Genomic DNA, 18,519 nt, shown 5'->3' on the forward strand with positions numbered 1-18,519 from the left:
TAAATGACAGCATGATCTGCAAACAATCTAAGACGGCTACACAAATTGTCTCCTTTGTCGTTAATATAGATCAGGTACAATAAAGAGCCTATACCACGTCCTTGGGGAACGCCGGATATTATTTCTGTGTTACTCTTTGACTTTCCGTCTATTACTACGAACTGTGATCTTTCTGACAGGAAATCACGAATCCAGTCTCACAACTGAGGCGATACTCAGTAGGCACGCAGTTTGATTAGAAGACGTTTGTGAAGAACGGTGTCGAAAGCCATCTGGAAATCTAAAAATATGGACTCAATTTGACAGCCCCTGTCGATAGCACTTATTACTTCATGAGTATAAAGATCTAGTTGTGTTTCACAGGAATGATATTTTCTCAATCTGTGCTGACTATATGTCAATAAATCGTTTTCTTCGATGTACTTCATGATGTTCGAATTCAGTATATGTTCTAAAACCCTACTGCACATCGATGTTAGTGATAGAGGCTCGTAATGCAGCGGATTACTCCTACTTCCATTTTTAGGTATTGGTGTGACTTGAGGAATTTTCCTGTCTTTAGGTACGTCTCTTTCTGTGGAGTGGTTGCATGTAATTGCTAAACATGGAGCTACTTTATGAGCGTACTCCGAGAGGAACCTGACTGGTATACAATCTGGACCGGAGGCCGTGCCTTTATTAAGTGATTTAAGCTGCTTTGTTACACCGAGGATATCTACTTCTATGTCTCTCATCTTGGCAGTTGTTCTTGATTGTAATTCAGGAATATTTACTTCGTCTTCTTTGGTGAAGGAGTCTCGGAAAACCGTGTTTAATAACTCTGCTTTAATGGCACTATCATCAGTGACTTCACCGTTGTTATCGCGCAGTGAAGGTATTGACTGTGTCTTGCCCCTGGTGTGCTTTATGTATGACCACAATCTCCTTGGGTTTCTTGCCAGATTTCGAGACAGAATTTCGTTGTGGAAATTATTAAAAGCATTTCGCATTTAAGTACGTGCCATATTTTGAACTTCTGTAAAGCTTTGCCAATCTTGGGGATTTAGCGTTCTTTTAAATTTGGCATGTTTTTTTCGTTGCTTCTGCAACAGAGATCTGACCAAAAAAATGGTTCAAATGGCTCTGAGCACTATGAGACTCAACTGCTGTGGTCATTAGTCCCCTAGAACTTAGAACTACTTAAACCTAACTAACCTAAGGACATGACACACATCCATGCGCGAGACAGGATTCGAACCTGCGACCGTATCAGTCGCACGGTTCCGGACTGCGCGCCTAGAACCACGATACCACAGCGGCCGGCAGAGATCTGACCCGTTTTGTGTAACATATTAATTTATGTGGTATATATAAACGTGATGCCTGTCGAATGAATCGCATTTCCGGTTTTACCATATCGATGGTTGTGTCCATACACGCCATTATCTAGGCGATTGGCTGCACGAAACGTGCACCGCGCCACAGATGCAAGCAGGCGAGGGCAGAATTACGCTGTGTGGTACATTGAGTTCGACTTCCATGGGATGTATGGTGGTACTCGAAGGCATCGTCAGTTCATGCTTGAAATCTGGCGACGACATCTTCCAGCAGGATAACAGTTCGTGTTGCAAGGTCAGAATCGTGTTGCAGTGACTTGACGGTCATTGTAGTGAACTCACATTGATGTCTTGGTCAGCAAATGTGCGTGATCTGTACCAATTGCAACAGACTTCTGGCGCCAGCTGCGTGCTCGTAAACCACCATCCCGTAATTTGCGGGAATTGCTCGACCTGTGCGTTGGCATTTGGTGCCACATACTTCAGGAATCATGTCGAGGACTTGTAGAATCCATTCCAAGCAGAATCTGTGTTGTAGTGTGTCCGAAAACAGAACAACACGCTATTAAAGAGGAGATCATAGTGTTTCTGCTCATCGGTGTATATAAGTGGTTGATTTGGAGGTGGTCTGCAGCAGCATTAACGCAGCCTGTGGCTATCACGGCTCCTTCGATTACTACCACAAGTCCCGTGGAAGCTCAAGTGAATGTCCCCCACTGCCACCACCGGAACACGTATTGAGTACACGTCCGAGTGGAGAGGGGTCATCTGCTGCTGAACTCGATGTTCAATAGTGCGGCCTGCATGGTGTGCTACGAAACACTCGTGCCTGCACCAGCACTGTGCTCTGCCATAGATCGCCCTCCGTCCTGCTTTACGAGGCGGACTAGCCTTCGATCCCCGTGATGAGGCGTCGTTTCACCGTCCTTCAGCCATTTCCCACAGACATTCCTGGCAGTCGCACACGAAGCACCCAACCGGCTTCTCTTCTCCCGACATCCTTGTCCTCCTTTTTTTTCTTTATTGTATTTCAGTTCCCTACCGGGGCGGGCTGGAAGCAGCATATGCGCTGCTCTTCAGCCGAAAGAAATAGAACAAACAATAGAAGACAGTTAAAATTATACAAAGGAGAGAATATGATGAACATAGACATAAAAAAGGGGGAACATCATGGAAGGCAATAGTAAAAAAAAAGGGCGACTGTAAAATGGAGATAAAAGCCGTAAAAAAGTAGCGCACACAAAAGACCACACACTGGGACAATTAAAAGAACACAAGGCACCGTATGACCAGGGCATAAAAGTATCGACGGATGGCGTAGCATATAACAAACACTGACAGCGAACCTCAAGGCAGCACACAATTAAAATCACACCTCTTGACACAGCCGGCCGATTCTAGACCCTCAGTCCGGAACCGCGCGACTGCTACGGTCGCAGGTTCGAATCCTGCCTCGTTCTTGGATGTGTGTGATGTCCTTAGGTTAGTTAGGTTTAAGTAGTTCTAAGTTCTAGGGGACGGATGACCACATATGTTAAGGCCCATAGTTCTCAGAGCCATTTGAACCTCTTGACACACAGGAGAAACAGCACTAAACACAACACTGACGTGGCACACTGACGATGATCAAAACGGAGGATCTGACAGGTGCAAGGAGATAAGGGAGACTGGAAGAAATGAGGGAGGAAGGAAAGGAGGGAGGGGTAGAGGGGGGTTTTGGGTGTGGGGCGCACTGAAGAGGGCCAGGTAGGGAGGGATCTAGGAAGGAAAGAGGCAAGAATGGGGTGCAGGGTCTTGGGATGGGGGGTGGAAGGAGGAAATTCGCTCTGGGAGAAGGAGGGGAGAGGAAAAAGGGGGCCCTGGGGAGGGGGGAACAAGGCCAGCTTGTAGTTGGAAGGAAGGGTAGATGTCACAGCGAAGATCATCATCTGGGATGGGGAGGCGCTGCAAATTGCCCTGATGAAGGAGATGGAGGGTGTGGAGGTGGAGAGTATGGAGGAAACCGGAGGGTGGGGGGGATCAAGCCTGCGGTCAATGTAAAGGATGCAGAGATGTTGGAGGAACAGGAAGAGGTGGGTAAAGGGGATGAGTTCATACAGGAACTGTGTGGGGCAAGGAAGGCAGATATGGAAGGCAAGGCGAAGCACATGGCGTTCAAGAATTTGGAGGGCCTTGTAAAAGTGGGTGGGTGTGGAGATCCAGGTAACGCTGGCATAACAGAGGATAGGACGGATGAGGTATTGGTAGGTGTAGAGGATGGTAGAAGGATGCAATCCCCATGTCCGGCCACACAGGACTTTCAGAAGACAGAGGCGGGAATGGGCTTTCTGCTGGATGGTCTGGAGGTGAGGGGTCCAGGTGAGGCGTCGGTCGAGGGTGAGGCCAAGGTATCTCAGGGTGGGGGTGAGCTGTATTGGACGACCATAAAGGGTGAGATAGAAATCATTGGGACGAAAGGAGCAGGTGATGCGGTCCATGATGATTGTCTGGGTTTTGGAGGGGTTGAGATGGAGGAACCACTGGTTACACCAAGTGGTGAATTGGTTAAGGTAGGTTTGGAGGGTTCGTTGGAACCGTTGAAGGGTATGACAGAGAGCCAGGACGGCGGGGTGGCTTGGGCATATCAGCCATATACAAGAGATGAAAGAGAGGGGAGAGGACAGAGCCCTGGGGGACGCCAGCAGTGGGATAAAAGGTACGGGAGTTGTGTTGTAGAGGGTGACATAGGAAGGATGGTGCGAGTGGAAGGAGGCGACCAGATGGACAAAATTGATAGGTAGGGCGTAGGTTTGGAGTTTAGAGAGGAGACCAGGATGCCATACACGGTCATAGGCATTTTGGAGGTCAAATGAAACAGAAATGGTGGAGCATCGGGCGTTGATCTGGAGGGACAGAAGGTGTACGAGGTTAAGGAGTTGGTCTTCAGCGGAGAAGGAGGGTCAGAAGCCACACTGGGTAAGGGGGAGGAGGTGGAGTTGAGTAAGGTGCTGATGGATATGGAGGGAGAGGATGGATTCGAAGACCTTACTGAAGATGGAGGTGAGGCATATGGGATGATAGGAAGAGGCGGCAGAAGGGGGCTTGCTGGGTTTGAGGAATAAGAGGACACGGGAGGTCTTCTGCAGGTCAGGGTAGAAGCCAGTAGAGAGGATGACATTATAGAGATGGGGGAGGACAGTCAGGAAGGAATAGAGGCTTTCTCAAAGGCGGCGGTAGGTGACACAGTCATGACCAGGGGCCGTGTTGCGTTTGGACCGGAGGATAAGTTTAATATGTTTGTCCCATAAGCTGACCCTTATCAACATCCCTTTCCCAAAGCCACCTATCTCTGTACATATTCGCATACGGAATCCGTATTGTCGTTACAACAATTACCCATTCCTTTCTGCTTCGCTTATACAGGTTGGGCCAAATATCTCACGAAATAAGCGTCAAACGAGAAAACTGCAAAGAATGAAACTCGTCTAGTTTGAAGGGAGAAAACCAGATGGCGCTATGGTTGGCCCGCTAGATGGCGCTGCCATAGGTCAAACGGATATGAACTGCATTTTTTTAAACAGGAACCCCCAATTTTTATTATCTATTCGTTCAGTACGTAAAGAAATATGAATGTTTTCGTTGGACCACTTTTTTGCTTTGTGGTAGGCTCAAACATATGGCTCACAATTTTAGACGAACAGTTGGTAACAGGCAGGTTATTTAAATTAAAATACATAGCATAGGTACGTTTGAAAATTTAGTTCGGTTGTTACAATGTGATACATGTACCTTTGTGAACTTATCATTTCTGAGAACGCATGCAGTTACAGCGTGATTACCTGTAAATACCACATTAATGCAGTAAATGCTCAAAATGACGTCCGTCAACCTCAGTGCATTTGGAAATATGTGTAACGACAGTCCTCTCAACATGTAACACATTTTTCTCCGAAAGCAGGTTGGTTTTATGAATAATTCCAATACAAGATATTTCCCACTCTTGTGGCATCAAAATCCCATTTTTCAACATAGTCTAAGTTCAGTCAGACAACCTTACGCCACCTTACTGAGAGGGCTTGTGTGTAGAGGTGTACAAATTCCCCTTGCAGCCTGCCTGCCACTAGGTCCTCTGCAACCATTCATGCAGGTCAGCCTGCCGCGACGTAAACACAAGAGTGCGCGTGTACTGAGTCAGAGTGGGTAATGCGGCCGACTTGGGCTCCCGCAAGCACTGGGTACCTGGGCTCCCGCAGGCCTGCCAAGCTTCACGGGACCCGCTGCGCCTGACATCAGGTTGCGCTGTCAAGCTACCGAGACTAGGGTAGCCAGGTAGTTAGCCCGCAGTTCATTTATCGCAACGGTGGGGGCAGCACGATGAATAGGTCGAACTTTAGTGAGATTGAAAAAAATTGACAACTAGCGTATACATGCTGGTAACGAAACAGAGCACAAGTGCCCCATGGGAAACGTTTTCGTGTGTTTATGAGCCCGCTTCAAATGAATCGGTAGGTGTGTCTCAATGCAAACTATGTAAAAACGTCTTAAATACTTATTCTGGAACCTCGAGTATGTTACGACATGTGTTAAAATTTGACAAGCAGTTCCCCCACTCCGTAAATATCTTGAAAGATGACAAAGATTCGGTGGCCGAAAAGTGTGTCGAAATGTGTGCGAAGGACCTGATACCGTTAAGCAGTACAGAAGGAGAAGGATTTCTTAATTTAGGGCACGCACTGATCGACATAGGTAAAAAATATGGCTCATATTAAAAGTAGTATGCCTTCCCGAGTGACGGTAGCTAGGAAAGTTCAAACCTTAGCTGATATAGTGCGCAGCAAAATGCTCCCAGATATAGAGAATGCGATTCTTTCTGGTGTAGGTGCCAGTACAATTGATCTATGGACAGACAATTGCAAAGGGGTGCATTACATGCTTTAACACCATAGCTCTAATGCTGTACTGATTTAGTTTGCTTGTGTTTAATGTTACATCATTGAGCTTCTGCAAATGTGGTTGTTTGAATCGATAACATAAAATTGTATACTCCTTTCATTGTAAGAACTTCGATGTCATGATATGATTCTATGCAATGTAGTGTATCTGTCGTTTAAATTGTTTGTTCCACTTCGAGGGAACAAAACTTACTGTATATAATTGTAATTTTGAATAATTTTTGGTAGAAACGTGAATATGTGCAAATGTTCTGTTTTATTTATTGTATTTGTTTGCTGTTATGTAAACTGCTGATCCTCACTTACGGTTCTCAGTTAGTTTGTATGTAAAAGGAGTAGTGGTTCCCCTGGAGAACGAAACTGTGTAGCGCGCGCTAATTGTGGTTGGCCCATGAAGAAAAGGTGGAACAAGAGTCAGTCGTGGACGAGCTACCAGTCGGGGACGAGCTACCAAACTGTGCACTGCCATGTAAATGTTGCGTACTGTGCTGGTTCCGAGAGAGGCTTTTTCTGCTACTTTCCAATGCCTCGGATGGATGGATAAATAGCTGGAATGACTCTGGAATATTCATCATCGCCACCACGAAAGGCCAGAGTCCAGCAATTCTGTCTTCAAATCCGCCTACCGACTTGCAGTTGCCACCACATTGCGCAATCACTGTAAAGGAGTACTATAATAATGTACAGTGAAGGATCAGCTAAATGGATGTGTTAGTGTGCTCAAATATAAGGTAATTTATAACTCAATTTATGTACCTACCTTGATTTTTCTCCTTATCATAACACCTCTCAGGTTCCTCTCCGTTTGAACTAAAGTGATTTCCGAGTGTCCTTACTGAAAGAACATTAAAGCCCAGTGTTTTGCTAATTGATGCCTCTTGAACATAGTTAAATGAAAGTTAAAGTTAATGATGCTTGCCGAAAATAATTTTCCTAGTAAAACTGCTTATTAATGTATTGTTGCCAACTTCACATTAAAAGTTCTTAAGACTCAGGCTTATAAAGATTTGTTTCGTAAATGATCTCAGTACTGCCTGTTGTAAATCACAGAAGGTGAGTCAGTATCTTACATATATGTTAATTTTGTCTTTCAATGTAGTAAGAGTGGAAAACTGCAGTATAAAACGTTATATACTCATGTTTGCTAAGTGTTTGTCTCTCTTGTGTGCATATGAATAGTATACCAGGATCCACAATTTGTCTATTGTGTTAATACTCGGTAACAAGTAATGGGAAGACTACTAATTATGAAAAACATTAATTCTTTATTCAAATGATAGTGAGGAGCAACCTGATGGTGGATTCCAATTAAATTTCATTTTAAATAGTAAAGTATTTAACTGAGAGAGACTTAACCTATATCCAATTAATGATTCTGCAGTGAATAGTAATAATAACGTTATAAAGACCACTCAGTTTGTGTAGCCCTGAAAGTAATAGCGTGCTTCGGTACCTGTTATAATTTTGCAAATAGTTTGTGCTACTCTAACTGTTAGTTTCAATCTTACCGTAAACATATATATGTGTCAGAGTTCACTGCACTCGCGTGTGGCCAAGTATAGGTTGTGTTTATCCATTAAAGTTATTAATAACTATTTTATTGAACGAGAATGTTAATCATTCTCCTGCCTAGTTAGGCTGGCGACCGTTTTCTTTATCCGTTGAACAGTGCAGATAGGCAAAATTTGTTTGTTACTGTTCAAATATTTACGTAATTTTACTTTCATTTTCCGATAAGCCACTTCCATTAGGTACAACACAGTCAACACAACAAAATTCCTCCCAGAGGGTAACACTGCTCTGTTGCGTTGTACCATGATTGCTTTAATAAAATAATTTTATCACACAACCTGCTTCCAGCTTTAAGGTTATGGTAGCAGACTGTAGTGTTATAATGTCTTTGACAATGCATTACATAAATTCAGACTGGCGTTTGAATAAATATGTACTGATGTGCTCTGCGGTTCCTGACTGCCCAAAAACTGGCTCGAATATTCTAAACGATTTGGAAGACCACTTAGAAACTATGGGTGTTTCTCGTGAAGACATTGCCAAAATTACGTTTGTCACAGACCAGGGCAGTAACATTTCAAAGCTCTCGAAATATATCAGCGTCTTCCATGCATGGCTCATAGTATAAACACACTCTTGAAACATGTTATGAGCGAACACTTTTTGAAAGAAAATGTTCCAAATATATTAGCCATTCTTGATACAGTGCGGGCTACAGTTTCCTACTTCAAGAGAAGATGTCTCTGTGTGAGACTGAACTCATATTTAAAGCAGTGGGTTTCAACTCGTTAGAACAGTTATTCTGACATCCTCAGACTGTTTCAGTGAAGGCTCTCTTACATAAGGTATGTGCCTCTTATACGATGCTGGGTTATGACCACCAATTAACTGGCCAGCTTATAGCTTTTGTTATGCCGTTTATAGAAGCCACAGTTGACCTAGAGGGTGACAAGGAGCCAACCCTACATTTTGTTCTGCCGTGGTTTTATGCTTTAAGAGTTCACTGTATTGTACGGGATAACGATGAAGAGGTTTGTAATTTTATTACATCTGAATATTATAGAACGTCCCAAGTGACATTTATTATTGTTTGTAATCCATTTTCTGTTACTTGTGTTTGCAAAAACAGCTAAATATTTTTAGGAGTATCTGGTTTGGCCTTTATAATACTTTCAGGGGAACTGAAGGAAAATTTGTAAATATTTTATATTGAAACGTGTTCTGCAAAATAAAATATTCATTTGTGGATTAAGGCAATACACATTATGAGTTTAAATTACAATTTATTTTGTTGGGTTCAACATTGCGAAATGTAATTTTATTCCTGTATTTCTATATTAAGGGGAATCCCACGAGCAGGGTCAAGATGCTGAAGACCTAGACATTACAAATCCTTTTAAAATGAAGAGCGTCTTTTTCCACGAATGTGTTGTAGTAGGAATATAATCGAAACTCTGGGCCACTCTCCACAGCGTCTACGTCTGCGTCGCGAGGGTCCAAACCATGCTCCCTCATGATGCAGACCTAGACTACAAGTCTTGACTCTCATGATGCAAACGTAGACGCTGCTAAAATGGCTCAGAATGGTCATTGTATTCAGAGTACTATAGTTTTTAGACGAACTGAATACGAAACAAGTGCTTCGATTTTGTTAAAATGCATTTTGGCAATTTAGAATGTTTTGCCAACTTCGAATGAATTCACAGAATCAGTAAAATTCATCCTGGAAAAGTAATTAAATATTTGTATAACTGGTGTCATACTTGGCTGAAACATGCTAAAGTTAAAGAATCTAGACTTCCAAAATCTTAATTTGGTTCTCATTGCAGTACAGTGGTTATCAGGGGCGTAGATAATTTATTCCCTGGGGAGTGGGGGGTGGAGGTTCACTTCTTTAGTACAAATATCCATCCGTTTCAGCGTTGAAAACTGCAACACAGACTGCATTGCATTCCACTAAAACAAAAAACACTATGTTTATGCAACATACTAACGCACATTTTCTGTTCTGCTTGCTACACAAACCTGTTTGAGATTGATCTGATGGTGGTTCGCATTGATAGTATTCAGTATTGAGAGATTGTGAAGTCTCGAAGAAATCCTTTTATATTTGACATCTAGCTGAAAACCGGCGTTGCCTGGGCATTTATTTATTCCATACTCTCGTAGCCCTTCTTCCCTCCCCTACTTTCTCTCCATCCATTTATTCCTCTCCCATTATCTCTCTGTTCACCTCCCGGCCCCCTCTCCATCCCTTGGCCCATCTCCCCCCCCCCCCCCCCCCCCCCACTCTCGATTCTTCTCCTCGTCCTCTCTATGTTGAACTCCGCCACCTCAGTTCATTTCCTCTTCACCTATCTATGAAAAATCATATATATCTGTCAACTTATTTGATAATCAGTGAAGCAGTGTCAAAGTTTATTGCTAGTTAGCATTTATTTTAATATTTTTTGATATGCAGAATAGTAATCCGGGCAAATCCAGCGAATTTAAAAATTCCGCAGAATAGTTGACTTCATCATCTTGGTTAGTAACGGAATAAACGGACTTGTATGTCATTAATTCGCCAAGTATCATACCTGTATTTTGAATCTGAAAATTCATTTCGTTACCATCAAGATTTCTTGTAGCCAATATAACACGTTCGCTCAACCAAAAATGGTTTGCAACTGTTAAAAGACATTTGCTGTGCGAGAATTGTCAAACACGATGACTGTGAATGTGTCAGACATCTCTCAGATTTCAAAAAGACCATAGACATTTCGTTTAAATAATGTCTGTATATATACATATACACACACGAATGTATATACATACACATTATACGTACATGAGCCAACTTTCATGGTAACTTACAAACGATGTTAAAATCTTTTGTAAGCTACTCTATTCCATGCACTGTCCGAAATATTATGTAGTTCCCCTTGATGGTCAAGTGTGCAAAATTTCTTCAAGGTCGGAATAAAACTGTAGGTTGGCGTAGAAGTGTGTTATTAAAGTACCCTCCGCCATGCACCATTCAGAATTTGAAGCAGACAGTGCCTTTCATCCTGCTTTGAATATCAAGTGTGCCAAATTTCATCAAGATCGGAATAAAAACGTACAATTTGTCGAATTCCGTTAGGTAAAGTAACCTTTGCCATGAACCCTACGAAATTTTATGTAGACTATGACCTTTCTCTTAGTTTCAAGGTATAGTATGCAAAATTTCATCAAGATTGTACGCAATACAAACACACGTGCGCAATGAAAACGCACTTTCAGTTTTTCTCAAATTTTCCAATTAATCGGTCGATTTTCCAAAAAATTTATTTCTTAAAAACCTTGTCCTGAGAATTACGAACACAGCAAAAAAAATTGCCGAATTGGTCCAGCCGTTCTCTAGATTTACACTTAACAACACATTTGGCAATTAATTTTTATTTATATAGATAATAAGCCCGAAATATACGGGTAAAGGAAGAATGTACAAATAAAACCCAACATTTTTAGACCTGATATATATATATATATATATATATATATATATATATATATATATATATATATATATATATTATGTTGGGGTTTGTCTTTTGGTGTTCAGGTAAAATAAAAACTTTCAATTAACATTCATAATACGACAATGACATGCGCAGACTAAACGGGTGCGTAGCGCAGCTCAGCAGTAATATGGGCAGGCAAGCTAGTTTCCCCCCAGCCTGCCCTGGTTGGGTTCTACTTGGCTTGACTGGGAGTGAAGCAGCCTGCTCGTTCTGTTGATACCGCCCGGCGGCCTGCCCACCTGGCAACCGGGCAAGCATGGGCGTGTTAAAAGTGGAACATGTACACCACTGCTTGTGTGTCAGTATTGTACCACTCCGCCTGTCGACGTCGGAGCCAATGATTTGCTGCATCAATAATCTCCCCATCATCCACGTAATACTGCCCATGGAGTGCATCATCCACTAGGCCAAACAGATGGAAATCGGGAGGCGCGAGATCCGGGTTTTAGGGTGGATGAGGAACAACATTCCGACGAAATTTTGTGAGTTCCTCTCTGGTGCACACACTTATATGAGGCCTTGGTTTGTCATGGAGAATTTCGTTTCCATTTTTGTGGCGACGAACGCGCAGAAGTTGTTTCTTCAGTTACCTGAAGGTAGAACAGCCGAATTCAGTCGGCCGGCACGCGGGATATCGGACAGGTTTGCGCGACGTTGTTGTGGTGATGATAGACATCTCTCCCAACGACTCACCGTGCTTTTGTTCACTGTGAGGTCTCTATAGACATTCTTCAAGCGCCTATGAATATCTGCTGTCTGGTTTTGCGTCAAAAGAAACTCAATGACAGCTCTCTGTTCGGATCACACCTCCGGTACACACGTCATTTTGAAGGCTACGTAAGCGCGGCCACCTATCCAAACTTCTGAAACTATAGAGGCTGAAGTGGGAGTGTTCCACGATGTCCCACAACAAATTCTTCATTTTTCGACTGAAAGTGGTCGACAGAAAATACTGTGTTCCGTTATTCAGTGAACGCCCCTCGTACTTACCCTGCCTCAGCATGTGCAGTGGTCATAACGTTTTTAATCATCAGTATATAGGCTGCGACAGAATCATGTTTTAAAAATTTGGGCCATTGTAGAGGATGAAGTTTTGAACATTTCCATATATGAAACATGGAAACTTGAAATAAAGCTTCTATACAACCTGTTCCAGAAGTTACCACGTGAGATTCTGAGTGAACATTTGGGCTAGAATTCTTGGAGATCACTTTATTTGACCACACACTTTACCAGATCATTTGAACGTTGAATGGTATTTGCACTTTTGAGCAATGCATTGCCTGAACTTTACAGACATTCCCTTGCAGCTGTTGTTTCTGGTTTCAGAACGATGGTGCACTATGATCGTCAGGCCAGGGCATAGCGCTATAAACTCCAGTAAGGAGCAATACCTGTGCTTACTGAACACATATTTACAGCATTTGACACCATCTGAGGGGAGCGCGAGATCCTACAATCGGATAAAACAAAATGCGTCGTCCCACATCGTGTAACTGTGGTGTCACCTCCAGACACCACACTTGCTAGGTGGTAGCCTTTAAATCGGCCGCGGTCCGTTAGTATACGTCGGACCCGCATGTCGCCACTATCAGTGATTGCAGACCGAGCGCCGCCACACGGCAGGTCTAGATAGACTTATTAGCACTAGCCCCAGTTGTACAGCCGACTTTGCTAGCGATGGTTCACTGACTTCTACGCTCCCATTTGCCGAGACGATAGTTAGCATAGCCTTCAGCTACGTTATTTCCTACGACCTAACAAGGCGCCATTATCTGTTGCTATTGGTACTGTGAATCATGTAATGTCAAGAGCGACGTTCGTCATTAACGTAGCCACCACACGCTGTTGCACCCACTTTTCGACCTTTTGATGCTGCACTGGAAAGCTGGACGGAGTGGTCACGCCAATTGGGATTCCATCTCGCCGCCTACAGAATTCAAGGTAACGAGCGGCAGCCTTTTCTCCATTCTTCAGTTGGGGTTCACACGTACCGTGTGATATTCAAATTATTTCCCCGACGTGACGTAGCAACTCTGTCCTACGACGAAATTTTGACTGCATTAGATGCATATTTCAAACACTCAGTCAATGAAATTGCCAAACGGTATACCTTCTTTCGTACAAAACGTACGACAGGTCAGAATAATCGGGAGTGGGTATCAAACTTGCAAGGCCTTACTAGGGATTGTGCTTTTGAGTGTCAATGTGGACTCCCTTATTCAGATACTATGGTACGTGGTGCAATTGCACAAAACGTTTCTGATGTTCGCATAAGGGAACAGATTTTGAAACTAGTAAATCCCTCCCTTCAACAAGTGATGGACATATTGGATCGGCAGGACACACGTTAATTTGCTCATGAATCATTTGAAACTTCGCCAGCGGTGTGTCAGGTTAACCGGCCCGCCGGGCGAGCTGCACGGAGCAGTAAACAGCCCTCGCGCCCGGCCGCGAAGCTGCCGCCTGGCTCTCAGCCACGTTTGCCGCGCCGGCAAGCAAATGCAGTGATCAAATCATGCCGGCGATGGGCTACTAAACTTTCGCGTGAGAATTGCCGGTCACGCCAAGCTATTTGTTTTTATTGTAATAAAAAAGGACACGTTCAGAGTGTTTGCCAGAAAAAGCTCAGATCGGAAGCTCAAAACCGTTCCAGGCCCTTTGCTTCGCGCCGGAATCGGAATCCAACCAAGGAGTATCAGGCTCGTGAAACTTCGCCCATGGAAATTCATGTAGTTCATTCCACTCCGCCCAGTGCCACTCTCTCTAACAGTGACTGTGTTCGTCCCAAAAATAGTGTGCGTCGACATCGCCGGAACTCCCGTCAAGTCGCAAGTGATTATGTACCAGTGTCAGTTCACGCTGCACGAGACAGTCGCTCTTGTCGTCAGCAGGACAATAAAATTTTTGTAGACTTGGACATTAACGGCAAAGTGATACCATTCCAGCTCGATACCGGAGCTGCAGTTTCACTGATCAATCAAGACACTTACAAACTGCTGGGCACACCTCCGTTGCCTGCCGCAAATGTTAACTAGCTATTCAGGTCAAGATATCCCTGTGTTGGGACAGTGCAACCTTCTTGCAACATACAAAGGACAAACAAAACTTCTGTCATTTTACGTCCTTCGTTCTTCTTCTGCAGTGAACTTGTTTGGTTTCGATTTATTTCAGTTGTTTAACTTGTTTATAGTAAATCAGGTCCTATCAGTGAACCAGACTGTGCCTTCAGACAGTGTTTCTCATCTATGTGAAGAATTTGCGGACATTTTTGCACCAGGCCTCGCTTGCGCTAAGAACTATAAAGCACATTTGGAACTGAAAGTAAACGCGCAACCGAATTTTTTCAGAGCGCGCAATGTTCCCCACGCATTGCGTGATGAGGTCGCAAAAACATTACACGATTTGGAATCACAAGGTGTAATTGAACGAGTGCAGGCTTCTCTCTGGGCATCACCCTTAGTAATTTTCCAAAACCTTCCGGAAAATTGAGACTTTGTGTGGACTTCAAGACAATAGTGAATCCACAACTAGTGATTGCCACTTTTCCTTTACCTCGCCCGGAAGATCTTTTTGACAAACTGTGCCCGGGTAAATACTTTTCGAAGTTGGACCTAGCAGATGCGTACTTGCAAATACCGGTGGACGAAGAATCCCAGCGCGTTTTGGTGGTTAACACGCATCTTGGTTTGTATCGATTCAAACGACTGCCATTCGGGTGTGCATCCGCCCCTGCATTGTTTCAGCAATATCTACAAACTGTTTGTTCATCGGTCCCTACTGCAGCAAATTATCTGGACGATATAGTGATCTCCGGAGAGACGGAAGAAGAACATTCGGACAATCTCAGAACATTATTTCAGGTCTTGCGACAAAATGGTCTTCGCTTGCGGAAGGACAAATGTGTGTTTTTTGCTCGGGACTTGCCATACTTGGGACATGTACTCAATGCCCAAGGCATACATCCCAGTCCCACGCACCTTCGTGCCATACAAGACTTGCCTTCGCCCCAGAATTTGAAGCAGCTACAGAGTGTTCTGGGAAAAACTATCACCGTTATATACCACACGCCTCTTTCATTTCAGCTCCGCTTCAGCGCTTACGCCGTAAGGGTGTTCCGTTCGTCTGGACGACGGAAAGCGAACGCGCCTTTCGCCAGATGAAATCGGCGTTGCTTTCCAATACTTGCCTTACGCCATTCGATCCCCAGAAGCCCCTTTTGTTGATGGTGGATGCATGGATGTTGGGATCTGTGCTGTGCTTGCGCACAAAGATGGATCGCACGATCGCCGTATTGCCTTTGCGTCCAAATTGCTCTCCTCTGCTCAAAGAAATTATTCACAGATCGAGAAAGAAGCATTGGCTCTCGTATTTGGTGTTACAAAGTTTCATGATTTTTTGTATGCTCGTCACTTTACCATAATCACAGACCACAAACCTTTGACATCGCTTTTTCATCCGGCCAAGCCTGTACCTCCACGTACAGCGCAGAAATTCATTCGCTGGTCTATTTTCCTCTCGCAGTACCCCTACGATATCTGGTATCGGTCCACTGCTAAGCACGGAAACGCCGATACGTTGCCCCGCTTGCCTGTTGCTGAGGATAAGGCATTCGATTCCTCCGAACTTGCTTGCATGTTCATTGATGCAGAAACCGATGACGTGGTCGAATCTTTTCCGATTGATTTTCGTCGTGTAGCTACAGCCACAGCTGCCGACCCTGTCCTTTCTCCCGTTCTGCGTTTTGTTCCTACGCAATGGCCCTTGTCAAAGTCACGGATCGGGGACCCGTTGGTTCGCCGATTTTTTGTTCACAAGGAGCGACTTTTTGTACGACGTGGTGTTTTTCTGTTGCGTTCTGATAATGACCAGTCCAGGGTCGTGGTACCACGTTCGTTACAGTTCTCTGTCTTACAGCTTCTCCACCAAGGACATTGGGGTATAGTGAGAACGAAACAACTTGCTCGTCAGCACAGTACTTGGTTCGGAATCGATGCCGCGATTACGAATATGTGCTCTTCTTGCATGGTGTGGCGAACAACAATCAGCACCACCGCGGAAATTCTTTGCATGGCCAAAAGCCACTTCCCCTTGGCATCGCTTACACATCGATTTTGCTGGTCCATTCTGGAATTCTCGGTGGTTGGTTGTGGTAGATTCATAAAGTAATTTTCCTTCTGTTGTCCGGATGTCTTCCACGACGTCATCTGCCACCATCCAAGCTTTATCCGCTATCTTTTGCATTGAAAGTCTTCCAGAGACTATTGTTTCCGACACTGGCCCACAATTCATGTCCGCAGAATTTGTCATTCTGCAAGGCCAATGGTATTCAACATCTGACGTCCGCTCCGTTTTCGCCGCAGTCAAACGTTGCAGCTGAACGAGTCGCATTCTCGGGAGGACGCGTTATTGCTCTTTTTGTCCTCGTATCGCTCTCAGCCCCGAGATGGTCGCTCGCCGGCTGAGTTGCTCCACGGTCGTCATCATCGAACCTTGCTGTCTTTGCTACATCCGCCGCATCAGGTTCCTGTGCAGCGGCAGACACCTGCTTTTGCTCCAGGGGACGTTGTCTACTATCGCCACTACCGAGGTTCACGGCGTTGGCTCGAAGGGCGCATTCTTCGCTGCCTCGGACGCGCTATGTATCTGGTTTTGGGGGCCTCTGGTGCGGTGCGTCGGCATCTAAATCAGCTGCGCCTCTGTCGTCGCACGGGATCTGCCGCTCGCCGTCTGCTTTCAGCGACGGTGCCGTCCGGTCAGCGCCCCGGGGACCCATCTACTGGCTCGCCTCAGCCCCAGGTGTTACCGACGCTGCCTTCCATTTTGACCCATGGCGACGTGACGCCGCCGCCGCCGCCGCCGCCGCCGCCGACTGTTCTCCCGCCGGCGACGCCCGCAGTGGACGCGTCGCTGCAACCGCCGGGCGCCTCCTTGGGTCACGCGCCGCCTGTAGCTTCCCGTAACCAGTTGTCCTCCGACATGGAACTTTTGCCCGTTCCGAACTATATGTCGTCTTCTCCCGTCGGGTGTCCCGGCCCGATGGAGGTCGACCCTTCGGCCCCTCCTGTCTGTCTACAGGCGCATACACCGCATATTGGCGTGCACCCTGAAGCAGGTTTTCAGGCGTTTCCTAGCTCCCCGCGGTCCGAATGGCAGGGTGCGGGTGGCACAGCCTCGCCTTTTGTTAGGCTCCCCACCTCGTCGCATACGTCAACATGCGGTCCTCCCCGCGGCGGGCGGAAGCCTTATGCCACAACCGTACGCCGATTTGCGGGGGAGGAATGTGGTGACACTGCCTGACACCACACTTGCTAGTTGGTAGCCTTTAAATCGGCCGCGGTCCGTTAGTATACGTTGGACCCGAGTGTCGCCACTATCAGTGATTGCAGACCGAGCGCCGCCACACGGCAGGTCTAGAGAGATTTATTAGCACTTGCCTCAGTTGTACAGCCGACTTTGCTAGCGATAGTTCACTGACTTCTACGCTCCCATTTGCCGAGACGATAGTTAGCATAGCCTTCAGATACGTTATTTGCTACGACCTAGCAAGGCGCCATTATCTGTTGCTATTGGTACTGTGAATCATATAATGTCAAGAGCGACGTTCGTCATTAATGGATTAAAGTTAAGTATTCCACCAGCTACGTTCGTTTTTCTCAATTCTAATTCCCTTGTCATGTTCCAGACCTCACGCCAGCCTGCCTGAGCTAAAACGCGTGCATTTCGGCCTCATGTACTAACCTTGTGTTGGTTCTCCTGCCAACCACAAGAGTAACGAAGTTGATGGTCTCCACACTGAAGTAATGAAGTCACTGATTAGGTTTACAGTATTTGATCGTACTTTACTGTCAGTAAACCTTTCCGAAACTACAGTACTCTGGTATTTCGTTTAGCCTACCGAATGCATGGAAACTCCGTAGTTGTGTAAAAATTTCACATTTCATCCCCTACAATCTTCCAGATTTTTAGAACTTCACTCTATTACACCTTGTATAACACCATATGTCAACTCCCTTAGTTGATGTTGAGGTAGTGATTATAATGTTCTCCTTAGATGTTAAATGCCTGGTTTATGAGATCAGTCTCCTAAGAGGCTGGGGTTTGCATTCAATCTTGGACAATATATAATCACATTGTAGCAGATAATTTTGTAATTTGGCAGTAACTGCATCTTCCCACAAGGAAACGTTCGCCTTGTAAACATGTGCATCAACG

The sequence above is a fragment of the Schistocerca gregaria genome, chromosome 8 (genome assembly GCF_023897955.1).
Source record: "Schistocerca gregaria isolate iqSchGreg1 chromosome 8, iqSchGreg1.2, whole genome shotgun sequence".
Classification (NCBI taxonomy): Eukaryota; Metazoa; Arthropoda; class Insecta; order Orthoptera; family Acrididae; genus Schistocerca; species Schistocerca gregaria.